Genomic DNA, 27664 nt, shown 5'->3' on the forward strand with positions numbered 1-27664 from the left:
TCTTTAGCAATAGATGCTTGACTTTGTTTGTTTTATAATTTTTTAAGAACTTCTATTTGTTCAGTGTTAAAGTCTAACAGTTGCGCGACGACGACCCCAGTGTCTAACAACATTCTTTCGCTTATTCTGCCTGTGGCAGTTAAAGGGGCGGTAAATTTGAAATCTCGTTGGTTGTCACACGCCAATCGGCTTCCATATTCTGTGAGTGCACTTATGTGGAGTCTTTCCTGCAGAGGAGCAGTCTTAAATCATGCATATAAGCGAATCTTGCACTTATCAGTGGTGCGCTAAACCGAAGTTTGTCCCCATAGAAATTGATGGCGCCAAAGACGGGACCGAAGTACGACATGCAGTTAAACAGAGCATGCACTTAAATGGAGTGTACTGTATATAAATGTAAACCAACTTGGTTGTACCACAGAAAGGCAGTATATGAAATCCCATTACTCTTAACTCTGGACCACTTACTGCCTCCTAAATAGGAGATGCTAAGTGGTTCTGTGTTAACCAAGAGCAGGTACTGTGCATTAATCCAAATACAGGGGTGGTCCCTGTGTTACTTTTGCACTTGCTGGACATTAGTTTTCTGCATTAATGCACATAAGGGGCCTGCTCTAGCAGCAGCATGTTTTTGCCGTATGTCAGGGCTCCTTTTATTGGAGTAAGTAAAAAGGCCAAAAAAAGAAAACGCCATGCGGTAAGTTCGCACTTGCTGTGTAGCCATTTTGGGTTGGACCACTTACTGCCACCCATTGAGGTGGTGGTAAGGGCTCCCACAGTAATCCAGCGATCACTGGGCAGCACATGACACTGCCCAATTACCGCTGGGTAACCCCCTGCAGAAATATTTTGTAAATATTTTTGCTAGCGCCGGAAATGGCGTGTGCTGGGGGTGGAACTGCTGCTGACACCCGCATTGGGCCAGCAGTAGTTTCGGACCCCTAAGAGCAAAATCTAACGCATGTTAGTATAAGGGCCCCTTAATTACTGCATTAATAAAAAAAACCTCCTTTTCAGATCTGCAAATATTGTGGGCACATAAGCTTTTGACAAGGTGTAGTAGGGGATTTAGATTTAGCTCGGGCCTTTTCAGCAGCAGCTCAAGGCACATTCAGGTACTACAGATGGCTTACAGTTTATCCTGAGGCAATGGAGGATTAAGTAACCTGCCCCAGTTTCCAAGGAGCTTATAGGCAGATGATCAAAAGCCCCACGCTGTTCCAGACAGCGCTCTAAAAATACAGCTGGAACAGCATGGGGCTTTACCGCCCCTATGATTAGAAATAATAACATACAGATTTACACACGCTATTATTTCTGAGCATAGGGTAAAGTGCATGAGGATACAAGGCCTTGGTGGCCTAGTGCCCCCCTCCCCTGAGCCCCAACACCCCTACACCCACCCCAGTCCAGCAACATGGGGGATCCCCTTTACAGAAGCCGGCAACACAATTTCACTCCCCCCCCCCCCCAAAAAAAAAGTTCTGGTGGCCTAGTGGCTGCAAGCTCAAGCACCCCTCCCCAATACCTGGTGGTCTAGTGGCCCATCCCTGGTACCTTAACAGTAGAGGGGGGGAGTAGTACAGGATGTACTGGGCAGGGCTAGGCGGAAAGGAGGGAAGTCCGAAGGGAAGCGGTCAGCTGTTGCTTGCTGCAGCGCCTTCACATAGAAGTGAGAGGCGCTGTGAGGGCCCGGCCCGGTGGCAGACAGAGGGGGGCGGGAGGAGGGGGAGCGGCGGCGGTGACGACGACCTCAGGGGGGGCAGTGGGGGCGGGGCCACGGGGGTGCGGAGGATGACGGGGAGGCCGGGGCTGCGGGAAGCTGTCATTTCAATGCAAGGGGGAGCGGCGGCGACCTCGAGGGGGGGGGGGGCGAGGGACGTCCATGGGCACAGCTCGTCTTTTTTTTTTTTAATATATAGTGAAGGGCATCCATAAAGGACATCCATAGGCACAGCGCGTGTTTTTTTATATATAGTGAAGGGACGTCCTTGGCATGCGCAGAGCTGCCAGCACAACGCTTGGCTGCTCTGCGCATGCTTGACTGGCCGACTGTTTAACGATGGAATAGAGAATGCAAGTGAGCTACAATGAGCAGCTCATTTGCATTCCCATTCCTTGATGCATGCCCGTTCCTTACCGATTCGCTAATGGAATCGGTAAGGGAAGGGCTTTAACGATTTTTTAGTGCATCTTGGTGTAAAACACAGTATCCACTGAGAATAATGCAGAAAATCGATGTTACCTCTAAAGGTGTGTCCCAGTCTGCCAAGCAATGTACAAAAACCTCTTTAAGGAGCACTCTAGACTGGCAAGGATTACATTAAATAAAACGTTTCTGGGTAACTCTTTATGTTTGTTGACTGCAAATTAAACCCACAGTAAAAAGTGCATTCATTTCACTCAATTATTTGACTTGCATGCAATCTGAATGAACAAGAGGTGATAATTTGAAGGTTAAAATGTGTTAAATAGTTGAGATGAGGTCTATTTAACTCAATTAAGCAGTCTAATGAAGATGTTCTCACTATGCATTTTATACAGCATGTCTTTTGGTCTTGTTGTTTGATGTGCTATGTAATAACTCAGGACTGTTTACCAAGAAAACTATGAACAACTCTTGCAACTAATTATAGATTCTGACTAAGGCAACAGCTAGTCGGATCTCTTAATTCATGAAACATCCCCAAGTTCCAGGTATATACATTTCGGCTCCTGAAGGTAGAAAACACCAATTACTTTCATCTGTTAGCTGTTTACATTCTGAAAATTCATCCATTTTTTCCCAGGATGAATAATGCATTAAATGGGATTATCATAGATCTTAATATGTGTGATTAATCAGTCACACTTTCAAAATATGTGTATATATTTTGCTTATACAAAGAAAGTTAGTGAAACTATTTCATAGGCATTTTCTGACCTCTTTATTATATATTTATTATTCACTTTTATAGACTGACCCTTCATATTCCAACTCAGTGCAGTGTGCACTACTGTTACGGTGTCAAACTGTGTGATCTGCTTGGAGATTATAGCTAGAAATTAAGTATTTCTGGGTTTAAATTCAAATTTGCCGGTGTCTGACATTGAATAAGTTACTTTATTTCATTTTGTTCCAGTGTACCCCAGGCAACTGATACTTTACAGTTGAGAATTAAATAACATTTTGAAGGAATATAATTAACTACAGTAAATCTGACTACTACTACTACTTATCATTTCTATAGCGCTACAAGGCATACGCAGCGCTGTTCTCTATGAACAGAAAAATACAAAAATCTTGCAGGTTTTTTAAAATTAACCATTTCCCTCTTGAATTTACAGAAAATTAAATCCATAGATTGAAGCTGTGCCTATAATCCATCATTAAGTACAATCAATCATATATCAGTTCCAAATGACTACAAGTAGAGAGGTGTGGTAGCCGTGTTAGTCCACTTTTAAAGGTAATCAATAGAAATAAAACAAAATAAAACATAGAAAAGAAAATAAGATGATACCTTTTTTTATTGGGCATAATACATTTCTTGATTAGCTTTTGAAGGTTGCCCTTCTTCGTCAGATCGGAAATAAGCAAATGTTGGTAGATGACAGTATATATAAGTGAAACATCAAAGCATTCCAGTGACAGTCTAACAGGATGGGGGTGGATAGGTGAGAGACAGGAAGAGTCGGGTGGATGAGGGACAGGGAGATATGGATGGAGACAGGAGGGTAACAAAGCAGTACAATTTTATGGTTTATGATGGGCTAGAAAACCCAGATCTTTAAGTTCTGTGTGGTGGGTGTCAAAATATTTAATCATTTTGACTTCAAATGTCTTACGTTCCTGTATTATTTTAAAGTTCCCTTTCAGGATTCTCACCATGAAATCACTGGTACAGTGTTCTGGTTTTGTAAAGTGCTGCCCCACAGGCGTGACATCTTTATTGGTACTAGCATTTTTCATATGGTGTCTATCCTGCTTATTTTCGAAGAAGATCGCCGGCCATCTTCCGACACAAATTGGGAGATGGCCGGCGATCTCCTGAACCCGGCCAAATCGGTATAATGGAAATCCGATTTTGGCCGCCGCCAACTGCTTTCCGTTGCGGAGCCGGCCAAACTTCAAGGGGGCATGTCGGTAGGGTAGCGACAGGGGCGTGCTCACAAGATGGCCGGCTTCGCCCAATAATGGAAAAAAGAAAGCCGGCCCTGACGAGCATTTCGACGGCTTCACTTGGTCTCTTTTTTATTCAGGACCAAGCTTTAAAAAGGTGCCCCAACTGACCAAATGACCACCGGAGGGAATCGGGGATGACCTCCCCTTACTCCCCCAGTGGTCACCAAACCCCCTCCCACCCAAAAAAAAATGTATTTTTTTTTGCCAGCCTCAAATGTCATATCCAGCTCCCTGACAGCAGTATGCTGGTCCCTGGAGCAGTATTTAGTGGGTGCAGTGCACTTCAGGTAGGTGGACCCAGACCCATCCCCCCCTACCTGTTACACCTGTGGTGGTAAATGTTAAGCCCTCCAAAACCCCCCAAAACCCACTGTACCCACATGTAGGTGCCCCCCTTCATCCTTAAGGGTTATGGTAGTGGTGTACAGTTGTGGGGAGTAGGTTTGGGGAGGATTTGGGGGACTCAGCACCCAAGGCTATACACCTGGGAGCAATTTATGAAGTCCACTGCAGTGCCCCCTAGGGTGCCCGGTTGGTGTCCTGGCATGTCAGGGGGACCAGTACAATACAAATGCTGGCTCCTCCCACGACCAAATGCCTTGGATTTGGCAGGTTTGAGATCGCCGGCATTAGTTTCCATTATCGGCGAAAACCGATGCCGGCCATCTCAAACCCAGCCATCTCTGACATTTGGCCGGCCCCAACCGTATTATCGAAATGAAAGATGGCCGGCCATCTTTTTCGATAATATGGTTCGGGACTGCTCTTTGCGGTGCCGGCCATCTATTTGGCCGGCGCCGTTCGATTATGCCCCTCCAGGACTACAAAAAATTGACAACTGCTTTTGAGCAGGGCCTAGCTCCAACATGTTCTTATCTATGTTGAATGATCCATGAAGAAGTTTGAAAAAAGAATTGGATAAAGTATATAAGTACATAAGTATTGCCATACTGGGAAAGACCAAAGGTCCATCGAGCCCAGTATCCTGTTTCCAACAGTGGCCAATCCAGGGCACAAATACCCGGGAAGATCCCAAAAATGTACAAAATATTTTATACTGCTTATCCCAGAAATAGTGGATTTTCCCCAAGTCCATTTAATAACGGTGTATGGACTTTTCCTTTAGGAAGCCGTCCAAACCTTTTTTAAACTCCACTAAGCTAACTGCCTTTACCACATTCTCTGGCAACGAATTCCAGAGTTTAATTACACTTTGAGTGAAGAAACATTTTCTCCGATTCGTTTTAAATTTACTACATTGTAGCTTCATCGCATGCCTCCTAGTCTTAGTATTTTTGGAAAGCGTGAACAGACGCTTCACATCTATCCATTCAACTCCACTCATTATTTTATAGACCTCTATCATATCTCCCCTCAGCCGCCTTTTCTCCAAGCTGAAGAGCCCTAGCTGCTTTAGCCTTTCCTCATAGGGAAGTCGTCCCATCCCCTTTATTATTTTCATCGCCCTTCTCTGCACCTTTTCTAATTCCACTGTATCTTTTTTGAGATGCGGCGACCAGAATCAAACACAATATTCGAGGTGCGGTCGCACCATGGAGCGATACAAAGGCATTATAACATCCTCATTTTTGTTTTCCATTCCTTTCCTAATAATACCTAACATTTTATTTGCTTTCTTAGCCGCAGCAGCACACTGAGCAGAGGATTTCAACGTATCATCAGCGACGAAACCTAGATTCCTTTCTTGGTCCATGACTCCTAACGTGGAACTTTGCATGACGTATCTATAATTCGGGTTCCTCTTTCCCACATGCATCACTTTGCACTTGCTCACATTATTTATTTATTTATTTATTTAATTATGTCCATTTATATACCGTATCTTATTGCAACTGCAAAACAGAACAGTTTACATTTATAAAAAGAAAAATACAGCATCATATATACAGTTAAACAGACAGTGGAACTCCAGTTTGACAGATCATGAAATTCTGATCCATCATATGGAGGCCTTGGTGTCGATGGTGTGATTCTTTGCTTTGTTTTTTACTGAGGAAGTTGTAAAGGAGCTGCCCATACCAGAAAAAGTATTTAAAGATGATGATACAGAGGAACTGAAACATAGTTAAGCTGTGGAACTCGTTGACAGAGGAGGTGGTAAAAGTAGTTAGCCTAGCTGGGTTTAAAAAAAAGATTTGGACAAACTCCTAGAGGAAAAGTTCATAAACTGTTATTAAGGCAGACCTGGGAAAAGCCACAAAGGAAAGGGGATGGGATTTGATATATTGCCTTTCTGTGGTTAAAGTGGTTTAAATATTAATTTAATTATGTCCATTTATATACCGTATCATAGTAGGTTTTCTTTGCAGCCTACCTATGCTACATTGGGACAATACTAGTGTCTGTACTATAAGATGGAATGACTGTCTAGGGTAATTGTCTCTGATTCTTCTCAGTTTTCATAGTGTTTTGAAGCTTTTTGACGTGATTGCAGCAAGTTGATCTTCAAGGGTCAGATGTTTGTCAAGAATGATTCCTAGTATTTGTGTTTCAATTGTGTAAAATTGTTGATCGAGGCTTTGATAAGTAGTAGGATTGTGCTGGCTGGATAAAACCAGGAGTTTGGTTTTGCCTCGGTTCAGTTTAAGTTTGACAGTTGTGGCTCAATTTTACATGAGGTCCATGGTTGTTTTATGACACATATTTTGCTTAAAATTGAGAACTAAAAGGTTCCATATTGGTCTCATCAGACAGCAAATCCTTCTCCCACGTGCATGCATTGTCCCCTAAGTGTTTCTTTGCAAACACCATGGTTCTCATTTTCAAAGCAGATGAACATCTCAAAATGCCCACCAAAACATCCATCTGCCAAAAAACACCCAAACCTCGATTTTCAAAAGGCAGAATTTGGATGCACTGTAGTGTAGGACATCCAAATACCAAGAGGCTGTATTGTGAGCTTTTTTAGGGTGGGTCCAAATTTAGGATGTCCAACAGAGATCATCAAACAGGAAGAAACATCCAAGGAGAATAAGAAGAACATCCTGCGTTAGACCTGTTTCAATCACATCCGGGTTATAAAAAGGTGCCCTGATTGACCACTGGATGGATTAAGGCATGACTCCTCACGAATTCCTCAGTGGTTACTATACCCTCCCGCACCTCTGAAAGTGACACCAGAAAGGAAAACTAGGCTTCCTGACAACATTAGGTATTATGGGCATTCTGAACACAGTTTCAAGCAGGTCTCAAGGGTAGCCTAGTGGATAACACTCTTATCCTCCCTGCCTTATCAACTCGTAACCTTGGGGTCATCTTCGACTCCTTTCTCTCCTCCTCTGCACATATTCAATAGACTGCTAAAACCTGTCGTTTCTTTCTCTATAATAGCACCAAAATTCATCCTTTCCTTTCTGAGCACACAGCAGAACCCTTACCCACACTCTTATCACCTCTCACTCAGACTATTGCAACTTGCTTCTCACAGGTCTCCCACTTAACCATCTCTCTCCTCTTCAATCTATTCAAAATTCTGCTGTATGATTTATATTCCGCCAGTGTCGCTATGCTCATATTAGCCCTCTCCTCAAGTCACTTCACTGGCTCCCTATCTGTTTCCGCATACAATTCAAACTCCTCTTATTTACTTACAAGTGCATTCACTCTGCAGCTCCTCAGTACCTCTCCACTCTTCCTACCTGGGAACTCCGTTCACTGGGTAAATCTCTCTTATCTGCACCCTTCTCCTCACTGCTAACTCCAAACTCCGTTCCTTTTATGTTGCTGCACCATATGCCTGGAATAGACTTCCTGAGCCGGTACGTCAAGCTCCATCTCTGGCCGTCTTCAAATCTAAGCTAAAAGCCCACCTTTTTGATGCTGCTTTTAACTCATAACCCTTACTCACTTGTTTAGTACCTATGTTTTATCATTCCCACCTTAGTAATTCCCTTGTCTCTTATTTGTCCAGGTTGTCTGTCCTAATTAGATTGTAAGCTCTGTCGATCAGGGGCTGTCTCTTTATGTCCAGTGTACAGCGATGCGTACGTCTAGTAGCGCTATAGAAATGATAAGTAGTAGTAGGCCTAGTGGTCAGTGTAGTGGACTGTAAACCAGGGCACCAAGGTTCAAACCTCATTTAAACTCTCTCTCTCTCTCTTTTTTTTTTAATCTTTAAATTGTGAATCCTCCAAAAACAGAGATATACCGTACTGTACTTAAATATTAAACACATTTGCAAGCTGGTGATGCAGATTCAGGTACAGTAGGTATTTCTCTGTTTCTGAAGGGCTCAGCATTTAAAATAACAGAGGTGCAGTGGATTATGAACCTGGGTGCCCTGGATTAAAGTCCACTGTGCTGACCACTAGGCTGCCCCTCTGCTCTGCAGGGACGTCTGTATTGCCATTTTTGTAGAAATGCTGCAAGGCAGACGTCCTTATCCCTGTTTTTCTTTGGTGTTCATAATTTTAATTTTGGGCGTTCTCATGTATTTTTGAACAGGAACCTCCAAAACCCCAACATTTTTCCTGTTCAAAAATGATTGTGAGATGGACAGTTTTTTGCAAGTTATGAACAGGATGTCCCAATTCTGACGTGAACATCCTTTTAAAAATGCCCCTCCACGTGTCACGTTATCCCCCTCATTCTGCAATCTTGTGCATACATTTTTGCACCGCAGGTCATAGACTACTGCTGGCGATGCACATAATGCAAATTAACATTAACAACCAATAATTGACAATTATTGGAGTTAATTAGCACTAATGGCTCTAAATTGCTCTTAGGCGCTGTTCCATAGTGTCAGAGCCGAAGTGCTACAGCGCATAAGTGTGAGAGAAATGTGGGCGAGGCAGGAGCATGCAAAGCACTTACATTCTAAGCTTTTAGAATACTGTCAGTTTCCTGTGTCACTGTTGCATTAAATGCCCGCCATTGAGCTTGCAGAAGTGCTCATAACTAAAGCTTCACGCTCACTGCAGATTTACGTTAAATTTAGAATTTGCACTTAGCAAGCACTCTTTAGATGCCTAACTTTAGGCAACCTGTACAGAATTACCCCCTTCCATCTTCAGTATAGACAATGTTTATAGAGTAATCTTGCCATTGTTGTACTCAGCATTTCCCTAGTCTCAGTCTAAGACATCTGTAGTTCCTTTAAAGTTATCTTAGGCTTGAGCAGTTTCCTTAACCCATGGCTATTGACTCTGGAGGTAAGGCCTGATTGAGGCTGTGTGTTGATACTGTTTCCACTTTACACTGATGGACCTGACAGTGTCCCAAGGGTTATTCAAACATTGACATTGTCTTATACCATTCCCTTGGACTGTACCTCTGAATAACTTTATTCCAGACTTCTCTAAGCAGCTCTGTGCTTGACGTGTTTAGATCTTTGCTTCAGATTCACTTTATACTACAGAAATAGCTTGATTTTCATCCAGGAATATTTGAATCAGTTTGTTATGATTCTGCCGGTTTGGCTGAAGGGGAGGGGGGAGTCTCTTCTGATTGGCTGCCAGGGTTTGTGCTGACGTCAGGGGATAGTACTTTAGCCTGCAGCTGAAGAGTTCCTCTGTTTTCGCGTTACTTTCACTCTTATGGTGACTTGAAAGCCGCAGTTCTTGGTCAGAACGGGCTCTGTGCTCTGACTTTGATCTGAGTTCCCTGTTCAGGGATTTCTTTCCTTTCCCTTTGTTTGTGTTAGCTGAGGGCAGAGTGTGTGTGTGTGTGTATAATTAGTTCTCTTGCCTCCAGCTGGGCTTCCCTTCGCTGGCTGCAGCTCTCGGTGGGAAGCCAGCTGCTTGTTCCTCAGTGGGGGCTGGGCTTTGTTCAGCTCTCGTCTGAGCGTCCTCTCCAGTTGTTTGTTTACTCTAAGGATTTCTCTTCCCAGTGTCCCGGCCTGCTGGCTCAGTGAGTTTAACCCTTTGTGTACTGTGTGTATTGTGTTCCTGCCTCTGCAAGTGTGTTTGTTCTATGGGCCCTGCTCCCTCTCGGGAGGCGTTCTCTCTGATTGTTGATTTATGGAACTCTCTCTCTCCCTGGTGTGCCGCCTGGCTCTACAAGCTTAACCCTTTGTGTTCTGTTTGCCTCTGTCTGCTTTCCTTTGTGTCTGGTTCCTGTGGCTTCTGCCTGGGGCTTCCTACCCTGGTGGAGGGGGGTTGCTGTGTTAGTTCCCCTGTCCTACACTAGTCCCTTGGGTGGGCGTGGCCCGCTCTGGTTCTTTCATTTCTCCCTCTGCCCTATCGCTGGTGTTCAGTGCGTGCCTGGCATCTTGGGGTCCCGGGGGCCCTCTGGGTTCTTTCACCCCCTCCTGTGTGTGTCTGGGTTCCTGTTCGGCCGTGAGGCCCGCACGAATGGCTCTTTGTGCGTGGGTTCCGGTTCGGCCGCGAGGCCCGCCTGTTTGCCTATTTCCCTTCTTCCTGAGGGACTGCGGGGAGGGGTAGCTTAGGGGTATTGTATAGCTGGGGTGTGTGGTTGTGGGTCGGTCTTCCCTTGGCCTGGGTCGGCGCCCTGCTGGTCTCAGCCAGGGCCCAAGGGCTCACGACCAACCCAACGGATTACACAGTTCAAGTATAGTGACTGGATGTTGGTGGGCTCTATTTAACCTATGATCCTCTTTAATGTATGTTAAACAGAGATATTTTGGGTTTGCCGTGACAAAGGATATAAAGACTTAAACTTTGGTTTCTTATTCTTATTTACGCTTTGATTATTCTATACTTGTTCTTAAGCGTTACCTACAGACCTGAAAACAATTGACGAAATAACTAACTTTCGCAAATCTCTGAAGATATATTTCTTCAAAAAGGCCTACAAAGAGAACCTATAACCTCACTAATCCACTTCACCAACCCACCCAGCTTTGAAAGATCACCTTCTATACTCAACCCTAATCACCCCCTTCTTTCTTCCTTTACTTAATCTCTGCACATCACCAATTGTACCTGATATCCTGGAATGACAATGTCATAACAAAACTATGTAAGCCACATAAAGCCTGCAAATAGGTGGGAAAATGTGGGATACAAATGCAATAAATAATAATAATAGAGTATGTTGCGTACATCAGTGAAAGAAGCTTCTTGTTTAAAGCATTTCAAATAGCATTTTTGAGGCAGTAGAGTAAAAAGATTTGCAAGGGTGTGATTACTTTTGCCAAATACTTTAGTGCACAAACTCAGCAAGGAGGAAGAGAACTAATAGTTTTTGGATTGTGCCTATTTTGTCTATCAGGTCAGTGTAGAAGAAGAATATTTTCAGTAGCAGGTCCCATTCACGTAGGACTAGATTTATATATAGTGCCTGAAAAATCACACCAAAAAAACTTCCACCTAGGCATATTCTGTAGACCGCATCTAGATTTAGACGCAGTTTATAGAATATATGTAGCGGTTTTATAGAATATGCCTTGCGTCCATGCCTGCACCTAACTCTAGGCATGTCCATTTATCCCAAGTAAAACTCAGTGTAAATACCGGTGCTTAAGTTAAGCACGGAGCAAGTGTATAATGCCCACGACCCGCCCATTCCACACCTGTGGCCATACCTTCACCCCTTCGAGAAAGGATTCATTGGCTCCCCATCAAAGAGAGAATACACTTCAAGGTCCATACAATGATCCATAAGATCATATCAGGAGAGTCCCCCAGCTATATGAACAACTTGATTGACCTTCCAATTAGAAATAGAACAATGTCATCACGAACATACCTCAATTTACACCTCCCCAACTGCAAAGGTATCAAATACAAAACATACTATGCTTCCAGTTTCTCCTTCCTGGGTAGTCAACTTTGGAATGCTCTCCCAAGACCCATCCGAGGAATTAACAACTACTTACCTTTCAGGAAAATGTTAAAGTCCAATTTTTTCAAGCAAGCTTACCCTAGCGGACCAACTTAATTCTACCAGCCCACCTACGATACTCCTGCTACGACGTCGACACGAACTTTGACCCCAATGACACATTTGACTTTACTCTCAAATCCCTTATACTCAATCCCCTATCTTCTCCCCCTCCCTATCTCCTTCCCTTTTACCTATCCTATCCTTGTCTACCTTCCTATTCCAACTCATATATTCCTGGGCGCTGTTGCCACTGTGTTTTTCTCAATTCATAATATTCTTTTCACATGTCCTTGTAATGCTTTTTCACTATGTAAGTAGTTATGATCATCACAGTTTATAATACTCTTCCTACATTTTCTTGTTTTGCTTTATTTTCTGTCATGTAAGATGCTTTCTTTTACAATGTAAGCCGTACTGAACCTGCTGTATGTGGGAAAGTGCGGGGTACAAATGTAATAAATAAATACCCCCTTTATGGCAGTATGCATTAGAATTTGCGTGCACCAATTTACAAAACTTGCTTAGCAAGTTGTGTGTGTAAATTCTAATTAATACCAATTAGTGTCTAATTGCTTGTTAAGTGGCAATTATCGATGCTGATTGGCTTGCTAAGTAATTAAACTGCATGCGCAAATCCAGAATATGACCGGATTTGTGCACATAATTTCAATTGCACTGTATAGGGTAAGCCCTTTCAGGTACAAATATTAGGCTGGACAATCTGACTTTAGTACATATAAGTCAATATACAATGAAATGTTAAGTTTTTCAATGGGAGTGGGGATTTGAGGCATCTGGAGGCCAGCCAAAAGTTTTATTCTGCTGTTACCCATATAAGCTAAACATATAAGTGCTACCACACAAACAGCAAGCATATTGTATATGAATCGATATTGGGGCCGATTCTATTCAATATATTTGTGAGTGACATTGCCGAAGAATTAAAAGGAAAGTTTGACTTTTTGCAGATGACACAAAGATTTGCAACAGAGTGGACAACATAAGAAGTGATCTAATGTTTAGTAAAAAAGTGTAGAGTGATGTGCATGGAGTCTAGAAACCGAAAAAAATTGTATTTGCTAGGAGATGAGAGACTGGTAAGCAAAGAATGGAAAAGGACCTTGAGGTGTTAGTGTCATAGGATCTTAAGGCAGTGAAACAATATGACAAGGCGGTAGCTGTAGCCAGAAGGATGGTAGGCTGCATAGAGAGAGGCATATCCAGTAGAAGAAAGGAAATGTTAGTCTTTCTACAAGTTGTTGGTGAGGCCCCATTTGCAATATCATGCTTAATTTTGGAGGCCGTCTGGCTTATTTTCGAAAGAGAAGGACACCCATCTTTCGACACAAATCGGAAGATGAGCATCCTTCTCACAGGGTCACCCAAATCGGCATAATCAAAAGCCACTTTTTTGGGGGTCCCCAACTGCTTTCCGTCGTGGGGAGGACCAAAGTTCCCGGGGGCGTGTCGGATGTGTAGCGAAGGCAGGACTTGGGCGTGCCTAACACATGGTCTTCCTCGACCCATAATGGAAAAAAAAGGGCGTCCCTGACGAGCATTTGGATGACTTTACCTGGTCCAGTTTTTCTTATGACCAAGGCACAAAAAGGTGCCCAAACTGACCAGATGACCACCGGAGGGAATCGGGGATCACCTCCCATTATTCCCCCAGTGGTCACTAACCCCCCTCCCACCCTCAAAAATGAACTTAAAAAATATTTTGTGCCAGCCTCTATGCCAGCCTCAAATGTCATACTCGGGTCCATCGCAACAGTATGCAGGTCCCTGGAGCAGTTTTAGTGGGTGCAGTGCACTTCAGGCAGGTGGACCCAGGCCCATCCCCCCCTACCTGTTACACTTGTGGTGGTAAATGTGAGCCCTCCAAAACCCACCACAAACCCACTATATCCACATGTAGGTGCCCCCCTTCACCCGTAAGGGCTATGGTAGTGGTGTACAGCTGTGGGTAGTGGGTTTTGGGGGGCTCAGCACACAAGGTAAGGGAGCTATGTACCTGGGAGCTTTTTCTGAAGTCCACTGCAGTGCCCCCTAGGGTGCCCGGTTGGTGTCCTGGCATGTCAGGGGGACCAGTGCACTACGAATGCTGGCTCCTCCCATGACCAAAGGTCTTGCATTTGGTCGTTTCTGAGATAGGCATCCTTAGTTTCCATTATTGCCGAAAATCAGAAATGACCAAGTCTAAGGACGACAATCTCTAGGGACGACCTAAATGTCAAGATTTGGGCGTCCCTGACCATATTATCGAAACAAAAGATGGACGCCCATCTTGTTTTGATAATACAGGTTTGCCTGCCCCTTCGCCGGGACATCCTTCAAGGATGTCCTCAGGAAAACTTGGGCGCCCCTTTTGATTATGCCTCTCCGTATCTCACTAAGGACATCAAAAGACTTGAGGCAGTTCAGAGAAATGCAACGAAAATGATATGGGGTTTGTGTCAAAAGGTGTATGAGAAGAGACTTGCAGACCCGAGAGGAAAGAAGGGATGAGGGGATATGATATAGAATTTAAATACTTAAAAAGTATTAATATGCAAACTAATCATTTTTAGAGACGGGGATGTGATAGAACTCAATTCAAGCTTCTCCTTCTTACCTACAAATGCACTCAGTCTGCTGCCCCTCACTATCTTTCTACCCTCATCTCCCCTTACATTCCCGCCCGTAACCTCCGTTCACAGGATAAATCCCTCCTCTCAGTACCCTTCTCCACCCCCGCCAACTCCAGGCTCCGCTCATTCTGCCTCGCCTCACCCTATGCTTGGAACAACCTTCCTGAGCCCTTACGCCAAGCCCCCTCCCTGCCCGTCTTCAAGTCTTTGCTTAAAGCCCACCTCTTCAATGCTGGCACCTAACCCTTACCGTTCAGTGAATCCAGACTGCCCCAATTTGACTGCCCCTATCGGACCGACCGTTCACTTGTCTATTAGATTGTAAGTTCTTTGAGCAGTGACTGTCTCTCTTTGTTAAATTGTACAGTGCTGCATAACCCTAGTAGCGCTCTAGAAATGTTAACTAGTAGTAGTAGTTCAGATTGCAGGATGAGAGACTTAGGAGCAATGTTGGGAAATACGTTTTCACAGAAATGGTGGTGGATGCCTGGCATGCCCTCCCATGGGAGGTTGTGAAGACAAAAACAGTGTCAGAATTCAAGGTAAACACAAAAGGATCACTATATAGAAAAAGGAAGGAATCCAATTAAAGCAAAACGTAAATGACCTTATAACCAGAGTGAGGTTTGACGGCAGCTGCAGAGATTAGGAAGTAGGACCAATGCTGGGCAGACTTCTATGGTCTGGATCTCGTAAATAGAAAAAACAGATCAGGATCAAGGCTGAAGTAGGCTTTGATGGCAACTCCAGTAGTTGGGAAGTAGGACTGGAACCAGGCAGACTTCTAAGGTCTGTGCCCCAAAATTGGCAGGCAGAGATGGAGGTAAAGTATACCAGTGTTTAATCATGAAGAAGTGTAACCTGAACAGAATGCCAGATTCAACTCTGGCCACCTCGATGGGCGTACTGATGGATTGTGCAGGTCTTTATCCGCCCACATTTACTATGTTACTATGAATAAGAAATTTGTATAAAGTTATGTAGATATTCATTGGCAGTACTTGTATGCTTTCTGCCTCTGAAAATCTGCATAAATATTGACTATAAAAGATGTTATGCAGACCACAGACTTCTGAAAATTGACCTCTAAGTTTTCTCTTTTAAAGTGGAAAACTTTCATTAAGGGCCCGTTGCATTCTGGGCATGTGAAAGCAGATGCTGGAGCACACCAGCATGGAGGCACATCCACTCACATGGACAGGGGACATGCACACATGTACATGCACAAAAGGGCACAGCTTTGGAGCAGGAGAGAGGAGGGTCTGGAATGGAGGGTCTGTAGAGAAGGAAGTTAAAAGCAAGAGGGGATTGTGATGGAAATGGATTTAGAAACAGCGGGACAGAAATGAGCAGAGTGGGTGGATGTGGAATATGAATGGGTAAAGGAGGGCAAATAGAAGATTGTTTCACCATGCACTGATATGCAGAAGAGCAGCCTCAAGCACCAACCAACTCTCCATTTCCAAAGAGTGAGCTTCCTTCCGTTCTGGGTATTATATGAAGCAGGTGTAAATGTTAACATTAGCTTTTGATGACATGCATGTCCGATGTTAATAGAATACATCATATGTGAGTGCATTCCCACCCTGCCCAGTAAACGATCCTTCTCCACTCCAAACAGGCCTCTTTTGCCGATGCGTACTTGGCTATATATTGGCTTTATACTCAGTTCTAAAATAGTGTGTAGTGCATATCTCGTCAACTGCACGCTTATATGCCCAGTCTTGGTACACATGCGGTATGTATGTTTTATAATCGGACACAATCACTCCCAAGTGAATATTATTATTACATAAGTATTGCCATACTGGGAAAGACCAAAGGCCTGACTTTGGTTCAGGATCTAAAATGAGAGAAAAACTTACAGGCCTGTGTCTCTGACTTGAACTCCAATGTTGCTCAAAGACTCCTGAGCTATTGAGACACTGCAGAGCAAGCAGACATCTGCAGGAATAAGGAAGGAGGGAGGGCCTAACTTGCAGAGTTGCATGAATGTGGCAATATAGTGATAACAGATGTTCAGAATAACAGAACTGAATAATTCCACAGGAAGATGACCAGGTATCTCAGAAAGAGTTTTGAGGAAGGGGGTGTGAGTGGGAAAGAACAGAGTAACATCGTTTAGCAACAGTGTGGTCACAGATGTTCTTGGGAAACAGAACAAAGATGGCTTCTCAGGAAGATTACTTAGATTTCCAGTAAAAACTAGTCTATTGTTGACCTTTCCAGTAAATATTAACCAACTTATTACCATAGCCAATCAGTGTTAACTATACAGGGTTGGACATTAGCATAGATCCAATATGGTGTGCTCACTGTCATATTATCCATATCCTGAGTGGACATATAAAAATGAGTGTACTTCCTACTTCAAGCCAGAGAGACAGCTACAGAGCTGCTCCCTCATGAGAAACCAATTAATTGTATCTGAATTGGCAAGTAACCCAATTGCTTTCTCATAAGTAACTTTTAGTCTTTTATATCTACTAATTGGCTATTGAGTGGTAAAACAAAACATTAGAGACTCAGACCCAGAAAACACCTATGTGTAGCTGTGGTATTATATTCCCATAATTGACTGTACCTGTGCTTGCATATTCTTTGAAGTCTCAGATATAAAGGTAAATTTATGTAGCAATACTCTGTATTCTCAGTGAGATCTGTTAATTGTACAAATACTCAATGAGGTATCTAATAAAGAGCAATCTGGGAAGTATTCAGATACCATGCTACCTAATTTGGTCATGGTCTGTTACTTCCTATGAGAAATCCTATGCTTATATTGCTTTACCTATTGATCCTGCATTGCATTTATTTGGTGGGTAATAAAAACGTTATAAGATTATTTCTCATATCTGTAGTTTTCTCTTACTTACTTACTTAGTTTCTGTATTACTCAGAGTGTGTGCACTGCTCTGGTGAATCAGAAGTCTAGGTATCACAGAGAAATAGATGTAATTCCCCATAATAGAGGACACATTAAGGCAGCCTTGGGTGTATTGTTCCTTCTAAGGTATTGTGGCTGAACCACAGAGCTGGGAGGTATAGATATACCCTAAATTATACACAAGACAAGGTACAAAAGAATTAGCCAGGTAGAAATGAGGAAGAGCAAATGAAGAAAATGTGGATTATCTCAGACAGTGAGGTTTCAATTGCAAAGCATATCTCAAAGAAAAACCATGTGCTTGCCCTTAGCTCCCCTATTTTAGAAAGCCAGCCACTCCTCTGCCTTTCAAACCTGTGGAACATTGCAGAAGGGCTGTTTAGTAAGATTTGTCTCTGCGGATGATACCAAACTCTGTAATAGGGTGGATACCGCAGAGGGTGTGGATAACATGAGGAAGGATCTAGCAAAGCTTGAGGAATGGTCCGATAATTGTCAACTAAGATTTAATGCTAAGAAATGCAGGGTCATGCACTTGGACTACAAGAATCCAGGGGAACGGTACAATATAGGGAGTGAAGTGCTTCTGTGTATGAAAGAAGAGCGGGACTTGGGGGTGATTGTATCTGATGACCTTACTTGGGGGTGATTGTGTCTGATGACCTTAAGGTCTCCAAACAGGTAGAAAAAGTGACGGTCGAAGCCAGAAGGATGCTTGGCTGCATAAGGAAGGAGATGACCAGCAGGAAAAAAGAGGTGATAGGGCCCTTATATAAGTCTCTGGTGAGGCCCCATTTAGAGTACTGTGTGCAATTCTGGAGACCGCACCTCCAGAAGGATATAAACAGGATGGAGTCGATCTAGAGGACGGCTACAAAATTAGTAAGCAGTCTCGGTCATAAAACATATAGGGACAAGCTTAGGAACCTCAACATGTATATGCTGAAAGAGAGGCGGGAGAAAAGGGGATATGATAGAGACGTTTAAATACCTCAGTAGCGTTAATATATGAGCTTTTTTCAAATGAAGGAGGCAAGCCTTTTTCAAATGAAGGAAAACTCTGGAATGAGGGAGCATACAATGAATTTGAGAGTAAATAGGCTTAGGAGGTTTCTAAGAAAATACTATTTAACAGAAAGAGTGGTGGAGGCCAGAAGGATGGCATGGAATGGCCTCCCAGTGGAGGTCGTGGAGACGAGAACTGTGTCAGAATTTAAGAAAGCGTGGGACAGGCATGTGGGATCCCTTAGGAAAGGAAGAGTTAGTGGTTACTAAGGATGGGCAAACTGGATGGGCCTTTTGGCCCTTATCTGCCATAATGTCTCTATGTTTCTAAATGTACCTCCAAAAGGGGGCAATTTTAGAACTCAGGTGCATTCATGTGAAAATACAGGGGTCATTATTCTAAGCTGTCATCAGTATTTGTTTTAAACAGCAGCTGTGATGTGTAAAATCATATATTCAGTGCCGCTGTCTGCAGAAGTAGCAGCAGAGACCAGATATATCGTGCAGTGACTAGCATTAGCTGTATAGATAGCAGCATTATTCAGCCCCTATTCGGATGGATATGCAGTTTGAACTAGGAGGGTATTTTTGCTGTCCTCACTTCATCTGCTGAGCTATTGGGATAGTGGCTGAACATCACTGACTGACTGTTCCAAGTTTATTCCATTTTGAATTCCTGCCCTTTAGAGGACTTTGAGTATTTTAGGCACTGTCGAGATAGTGTTGAGGCTGTCGAAGAATTTTCAATGGCACTAGCTGTATAGCATAAATCCCCTAGATTAAAGCAGGCGAACACCCATATTTTATCAAATAAATGCTTAAATTGTAACTCCTGTAAAGTTGTGTACAAGCCTCATTGAAGCGCACATACTCTTACGTGACAAGTAATATTAGAAGAGGCTTTTTACATGCATGTACTAGCATATAGGGTTTTTAAAAAACCTTGCTTTTTATTATCTCCGTTGTGGAACCCTGTATATACTCTGTTCTAGGTTAATAGGGGGCAAGTTTGAGAGCCATTTTAGCTGGGTTAATGGCTTTTCGAAACTGTACTCCTCAAGGTAAAAATCCTTTGGTACCTCAGCCCCTAAGTGCATAAAAAAAAGAAGATAGCCTGAATAAAGGCACATGAATGGCAGCGAAGACAGCAAAAGAACATCAGCAACTGAAGGAAATTTGAACAAAAACACTTCCTGTGGAAAAAGACAAGAGTCATGATAATTCTGAAATATTTACATGGAGAATTATACCTTTTTATTAAGAAGTTTTTGATGCGGTAGATTATAACATAATAATAAGACCTAGAGGTATAATATACAATTAAAATACATCTTTTATACAGAATTGCCACCAAAATGCTTGCAATTGCCTTGGGAATCATGTAAGCAATTTTCAGTGTTATTTAAAGATGTACTGCACTAGCACCTCCAGTATAGTCTTTTGTAGCTCATTAGCAATTTCTTTAATGAGTTTTTTTAGTGATAGATAGTTAAAGTATTAGACAAGTGACAGATTGTTGGTCTTATGATTTTTCCTGTTTCAGGCCCATTACAAAGCAATTAGAAATCTGACAGCATTTTCCACATCTGCATTACCTGATCAACTAAAGTGATGAGACATGAGAGGTGATGAATATTAATTGTATATTTTCATATGATTATCATAAATTATTACCTTGTCTAATGTGCTGCAGGTGAAGTAGGAGTAAAGAAGGAAAATGCAGTTAGATTTGATCATTTGAAACACTGCATGACTTAAGGGTTCATTCACCTGTTTTGCAGCTCAAGAGAAGACTGAGGTGAAGAGTTATTTATGCAGGCTGCTGAATAAAAATATTTGCTATTGAAAGCTGAAGCGGAGGCTGCGTGGGAGACCGAATATAGTGAAAAAGATGTTTAATGAGGCATTTTGTGCTTACCCCGGCTCCGACGCATGGAATGCATTAGCTGCCTCATTTTCCTTTATCCTTTTTTGGATATGCCAGTCACTCTGAGGAGCTTGGACTATGATGTCAGCACACTCTAAGGCAAGAAGCTAAAAACGGTTGGTAACATTTTTTTGCCTTCACTTCAACTCATTTGCATACTCCCGTAGTATTTACTTTAGTCCTTGAGGGCTGCAAATGATTCAGTTTTTCAGGATATCCCTAATGAGTATGAATGAGGTGAGAAGCAAGAACTGTCCTAATGGGTCAGACCAAAGGTTCATCAAGGTTAGTATCTTCTTTTCAGCAGTGGCCAATCTAGGTCACATGTAAATGGCAGGATCCAAAACAGTGGATAACCACTACAGCAGTACTAAATCTTTCCCCAAGTCTACCTGCTTTATAACAGATATACACAGATATACACAGATATACACGGTACACACAATAAAGGCAGACACACACATTTACAGAGTTTGAAAATAATTCCAATGAGGCATGCTCTGTGTGCTTTCTCTAACACAAAAAAGCACAAAAAGGCCTTCAGCTCTGAAGCAATCAAGAGATCCTTAATAAAAATACCCAATACGGGCCATGATTTGGCATACAAACGTCTGCATTGGAGGTCAATTGGAGTAAAATTGCTCAAATAAATCACAAATAAAATATCTTCAGATAAGAAAGCTTTTCTTCTCTGAAACCTACCACAGTCCTGTGGTATCCGTTTTGAAAATAGCTGCTTTGCCAATCGGAGAGTTCACCAAGATACATTCCTACTGTAGTATTTAATATTTAGGTTTCACAGAAGAAAAGCTTTCTTATCTGAAGATATTTTATTTGTGATTTTTGCTCTCTTCCTTTTTCTAGTACTTGGCCTTTTTAGCACCATTGAGTTGTTTGGTTTGGCCAGTGACTTCAAGCGCTGCAGTCGGTGCAATAGGACCATCTCTGGCAAGGACACTTCTAGGAGGTTTTTTTGGCAAGTCTAAGAGGAGTACCTATTAGAGAGGCTGAAGAGTGGCCTAATGGTTAGTGCAGCTGGCTTTGATCCTGGCAACCTGGGTTCAATTCCCATTGCAGTTCCTCGTGACCTTGGGCAAGTCACTTAAACCTCCATTGCCCCAGGTACAAAAACAGATTATGAGCCCTCCAGGGACAAAGAAAGTACCTGCATATAATGTGTACAGCGCAGTGTATGATGTCTAGTAGCACTATAGAAATAATAATTAGTAGTAGTAGTAGTAGGCATAGGTGCACAACTTCTTCTCGCCAGCCTCAGCAGGTTTAGCCCCTTGCATTTGTTCTCATCAACAGCATGTTCTTAAGGCCCAGTCAAAGCAGGGGACAAGCTTTTGACTGGCTCCATCAGAGCATAGCTGCTGTGCAAGTGACTGTCCCAGATGATTTGCCAATCTGGGGGAGGCTGAAGTTTTACCAAGACAAGTGGCCTCTTGTAACCTCCGACTGGTGTGGGTTCTTCAAATAGTCTGATCCGGTTACGCCCTGTATTGGTGACAGAGACCATCAGATTGCCCACTGAGAGCACATCACTTCAGCTCTCAGCACAAGCAAGTACTTGCAGAGGAACACTCTGCCCTTCTAAAGGCCCATGCGGTCGAACCTGTTCCACCTGGGGAAGAATGGAAGGGAGTCTATTCCATATACTTTCTTGTGCAAAAGAAAAGAGGGAGGATGCGTTCCATCTTAGACCTAAGGGCCCTGCACAAATTCCTGGCCAAAGAAAAGTTCAGGGTGGTTTCCCTGGGCACCCTTCTTCCCATGCTTCAGGAAAATGATTGGCTATGCTCTCTGGACTTGAAGAATGCTTATATTCATATCCTGATACTTCCAGCTTACAGAAAGTATCTTCAGTTTCGGCTGGGAAAACGTCACTTCCAGTATTGCGTGTTGCCTTTTGACCTTGCATCGGCTCCCATAGTCTTCAACAAGTGTCTTGAAGTAGTCACAGCATCGCTGTGCAGACTGGGAGTCCATGTGTATCCCTATCTCAATGACTAACTGGTGACAAGCACGTCAAAGGATGGTGCTCAGGAGTCCATGCAGGGGACTATTCGGGTGCTAGAGTCCTAGGGTTTATTTTACACTACACCATCTGCTTCATATTCAGTGATTGGAGTTCATTGGAGCCCTGCTAAACACTCAGCTGACTCTGGCTTTTCTCCCTGTGGCACAGGCAGTCGCTCTTGTCGCCTTCGCCATTCGAGTCCAAGCAACTCAGTAGGTCACAGCCCAGCAGGTGTTGTTGGGCCACATGGCCTCTACTGTTCATGTGACACCCATTGCACATCTTCATATGAGAACTGCCAGATGGACCCTAGCTTCCCAGTAGTGTAGGCCTAGAGGATGTCATCTGAGTTATGCTAGTGCTGGTTCAGTCCCTGCTCTGGTGGACAATTCTATTCTATTTGACTCTGGAACTACCATTCCAAATTCCACAGCCCATGAAGGTGCTGATGATGGCTGCATCCCATCTAGGGTAGGGAGCTCACTTAGACGGACTTCACACTTAAGGTGCTTGGTCAGCCCATGAACCAGATCTCCACATCAACTTTCTGGAGCTCCTAGCAATCTGGAATGCTCTAGCTTTCAGAGATTAGCTGAGCAACCAATTGTAGTCATTCAAACAGACATTCAGGTTGCCATATACTACACCAACAAGCAGCAGGGCACCGGCTCATGCCATCTGTGTCAAGAAGCCGGCCAGTTGTGGCACTGGGCACACCAGCACAGGATGCTCCTCAAGGCCACTTACCTGGCGGACAAATTCAACAGCCTAGCCGACTGGCTGAGCAGGGTCATGCAAATGCACGAGTGGTCACTTAGCATGGGCATTGCCCGTGAGATCTTCCGATCATGGGGCACCCCCTCGGTGGATCTCTTTGCCACTCAGTCCAATAGTCCCTTAGCTATGCCTTCCTCCTTCACTGGGAGACAAGACTCCTGTATGCATATCCTCCCATTCTTTTGTGGGGAAGACTTTGCTGTAACTCAAGCAAGTCCGCGGGATCACGATCCTGATCGCTGCCTACTGGTCCCGGCAGATCTGGTTCCCGCTTCTTCTGGAGTATCCTCCAAAAAACCATGGAGTCCTTTTCTGATCCTCATCACACAGAATGAGGGGTCTCTTGTACATCCCAACCTCTGGTCTTGGCCCTCACAGCCTGAATTTTGAGAGCTTAGAAATTTGCTTCCTTGCATCTTCCTGAAGGTGTCTCCAAAGTATTGCTGGCTTCCAGGAAAGATTCCAGTAAGAAATGTTATTCTTTTAAATAGAGGAGGTACCCATCCGAAGGGACACCACCTTGTAGTGGTGGAGGGGCTTCCGTGTTTCAATGACTAAGAGGGCTATGCTGAAGGGCTACCCATGTCAGACAGGCCTCTGAGGAGAAACCAGACAAAGAGCGTCCCAAACTGGGAGAGTGGTGAGATGGTGACCTGGAGTTCGTATGCCCAACGGCCCAGCTGCCCTCTGAGGTTCTGTCTTCTTTATGTAAATTTCCTCTCTGCAATTGCATTTTCCTTCACTGAGAGGAAGGGAACAACCGGCGGTCAGCCGCTGATGGCCACGTTTTGTCCCCTGAGCAGCAAGTGCGGGACCGCTGCTCATCGAACTGCCCCAGATGAAAGGGTTGGCGAGTCCTTTCATTATGTGCCAGCGAAGGAGTGTTGACACTCTTGGACCTGGAAAAACAACTCCATCGCTCCTGAATTATTCAACTACCATGTCCAAAGGAGTGGAGGAGTGAGTTAGAGGCATATGCTGAAACAGAGGACGTTTACAGCAGAACCCGAATCAGCGGAACCACTCCTAAACACCTCAAGAGAAATCATCGTGGAGTTTTTGGTTTCCGTGGAGGTTACATTGAATACCATCTGGAAGGCGCTTCGGGACCTATTGGCGGTAGTGAATAGCTTTGTTTCAGATATGATCTTGTTGGAGAGTTGCATGGACAATTTGACTGAACCCTCTGAGAGTGAAAAAATTGATATGACAGATGAAGTTCTGTACAGGCAAGATGTGGTTATGATCTTGAAAATGATAATGGGCCAGAAACTTTGAATGATGGGGTGGATGTTTTTGTGGATGATTAATGTCGAGATTATTGTTTTTCCCAGAGTTCCAGGTATGACTCCTAAAGTTTTCCTCAGAAATATTTCCTTAATTATTACTTCGAAAGGAGTGAAGCTTGTGAAAACTAGGATTGCTTTAATCAGTGGGATTTGAATTAGAGGCTTGAGTATATGTATCGTTAAATAATTTCTGTTTTTTAAAAGAGAGAGATAATGTAATCAGATGTATTATTTCTAACTAAAACCTGGACAATAAGTATGTTCTCGATGAAATGAGTTGATTATACGCCGTATTTGGTCTTGAGAAAGCCAACCAGATGGTCAATGTGGAATAATGTATTAGATGAGTAATATCTGGGGATAATCAGGTTAATACCATGTTTTCTTTTTTCTGTTTACTGTTTAATTGATCTCCTTGTCTTATTTCACTCTCCCTATTTTTCTTCACTTTGTGGTCTAAGAAAGAGAAAGATTGTATAATATCCATATATCTAGTTAGGATTGTTTTCTTCTTATATTGTATTAATGTGCAATCATCTCTGTATTACTGTTTGCAAGTGACTCTTGTAAAATGAAAAATTATAAATGATTTAAATGGAGGAGGTTTGCCATGTGGTGCAAGGGCAGTGCCCTAGATCCTGTTTCCTGCCCTACACAGACCCTGCTTGAATACCATCTGCACCTCTCCGAGTCTGGTCTCAAGACCAACTCTATACGGGTTCACCTCGGTGCAATTAGTACTTATCATCAATATGTAGAGGGTAAGCCCATCTCTGGACAGCCTCTAGTTTTTCACTGTATGAAAGGTTTGCTATAGACAAAGCCCCCTGTCAAACCTCCACCTGTGTCAAGGTACCTCAACGTCATACTCTAATCCATCTGATGAAAGCTCCTTTTGAGCCCCTTGATTCCTGTCATCTGAAGTACTTGACCTGGAATGTCATAGTATTGGTGGCTGTTACTTCAGCTCGCAGGGTCAGTGAACTTCAGATCTTAGTGGCACATGCACATTATACAAAGTTTCATCATAACGGAGTGGACCTCTGCTGTGTGCACCCTAAGTTCCTACCTAAGGTTGTGTCGGAGTTCCATCTGAATGAGTCAATTGTCTTGTCAACATTCTTACCCCCTACCTCATGCCCATGCTGGCAAAAGCGCACTATATATCTTGGACTTCAAGCAAACATTGTCCTTTTACTTGGAGCAGACTAGACCCTACAGTCATTCTACCCAACTTATTGTTTCTTTTGATCCCAATAGGATGGGGTTCGCCATCAGGAAACCCACAATTTCTAATTGTCTGGCAGTTTGCGTTTCTTTCACTTATGCTCAGGCTGTGCTGACCCTTGAGGGTCATTTCAGGGCTCACAATGTCAGAGCCATGGCTGCATGAGTAGCCCAGTTGAGGTCAGCCTCCATTGAAGGAATTGCAAGGCTGCAACATGATTTTCAGTCCACACATTCATATCTCTTTACTGCCTTGAGCAGAATACCCAACATGACAGTTGGTTTGGACACACAGTTCTATTCCAGGCTGCACTCTCACTCATATTGTATATAGTTTCAGGTTAATTACCAGACCTGCCAAGTCGCTCGCATTCAGGGTCATCTCCTGCACTCCCGCCAAGGCAGGAAAGTCTCCCACTGAAACACTTCCTGCTACCACCACGCCGCTGCTGCTTTTCCTGATGAGCAACAGTGGCCGTGGCAAAACAACAAAAAATGGAAGTGCGGGCCTGCGGCAGCAGCCTTCAAATGTGCTGCGCTGTTGACTCTTCTGGTCCTCTGACCCAGCTGGATTGGGAAGTTGACATCAGCGGGGTCAGAGGACCGGTAGAGCCAACAGTGCAGCGCATGTTTGAAGGCTGCTGCTGCGGCTCCCCACTTCCCTTTTTTGTTGTTTTGCCTCAGCCGCTGCTGCTCATGGGGAGAAGTAACAGTGGCCAGGAAACGGATACTGGGGGGGGGGGGGGGGGAGGAAAGGATGTGGAGATGGAGGCAGGAGGTGCTAAAAGAGGCATAAGGGGAGAAAATTGTAGAAGAGTGGGGAGCTGGATGGAAGAGAGGTACAGAGAGATGAGTAGAAAGAGGGCACATGGAGCCAGGAGGGCAGGAGAGAGAGAAGCTGCTGTGGAGAAAGGGCTGGCTAGATTGATAGAGAGGGAAAGACGGGAGAGAAAGAGGGAAGATGCTGGATGGAAGGGTAGGGGGAGAAAGAGGAGATACACTGGAAGAAGGGAGAGAGGGGACATGCTGAATGGAAAAGGATATATATAGAGAGAGAGACACTGGATGGAAGGATTGGGCGCTTGGTAGATGTGGATGGAAGGATAGGGAGAGAAAGAAGGAAGACGGCAGGATGGGGAGAGAAAGAGGGAAGATGACGGATGGAAGGATTGGTAGAGAAAGAGGGAAGGTGCTGTATGGAAAGTTAGGGAGAGAGAGGGGATGTCGCTGGATAGAAGGATGCATAGAGAAAGGGGGAGACACTGGAAGGATGGGGAGAGGAAGAGAGGAGATGGATGGAAGGGTATGGAGGAAAAGAGGAGAGCTGCCTAGATGGAAAGGGGGAGAGGATAGTGAAAGACTGGAGAGTAAGAGGAAGGGGCACGGGGAGTACAGGCTGAGGAAAAGATGAAAAAGCCATACGTAGGTGAAGTACAAAGAGGGAAACTAAAGACCGGAAAAGCCATAGGTAGATGATGTAAAAAGAGAATTAAAGACTGGATAGTAAGAATGAATTAAATCCGGAGACAGAAAAATAAGTTGAAGAAAACAAAGAAAAAGGAGAGTGAAAAATAACGAACAGGAAACGCTGGTGAGAAAGTTAAGAGAAGATGAAGGAAAGCAGAATCAAGAGACTGGGACCAACACAATTAGAAAAGGTAAATGGACAGACAACAAAGGTACAGAAAATAATTTTTATTTTGAATTTAGGATAAAGTAATGTGGTAACTGTTAATAAAGGTTAATAAATGCAAATAAATCATAAAATAGAAAATACCTTTGTATTGGACTGGTTTTAATACATTTTTGATTAACCTTCACAGACTAAGACTTCCTTCCTCAGGTCAGGAGAGGATACCATAACAGCAGTATACTGACCTGACCTGAGGCAGGAGGTTTTGGCCTCTGAAAGCTAATTGAAAAAG

At 43.6% G+C, this 27664-nt stretch overlaps 1 protein-coding gene across 1 annotated transcript in view; it reads left to right on the top strand.

Moving 5' to 3' along the window:
* The window catches only part of DCDC1 (doublecortin domain containing 1), a 556169-nt gene that overhangs the window by 11975 nt on the left and 516530 nt on the right, over positions 1-27664 (top strand). Inside the window, exon 2 of the mRNA XM_030200682.1 lies at positions 20278-20539. The gene's annotated coding sequence lies outside the window, so the exon portion shown is untranslated. The remainder of the gene's footprint in view (positions 1-20277; positions 20540-27664) is intronic.

This window comes from Microcaecilia unicolor, chromosome 4, assembly GCF_901765095.1.
Source record: "Microcaecilia unicolor chromosome 4, aMicUni1.1, whole genome shotgun sequence".
Lineage (NCBI taxonomy): Eukaryota > Metazoa > Chordata > Amphibia > Gymnophiona > Siphonopidae > Microcaecilia > Microcaecilia unicolor.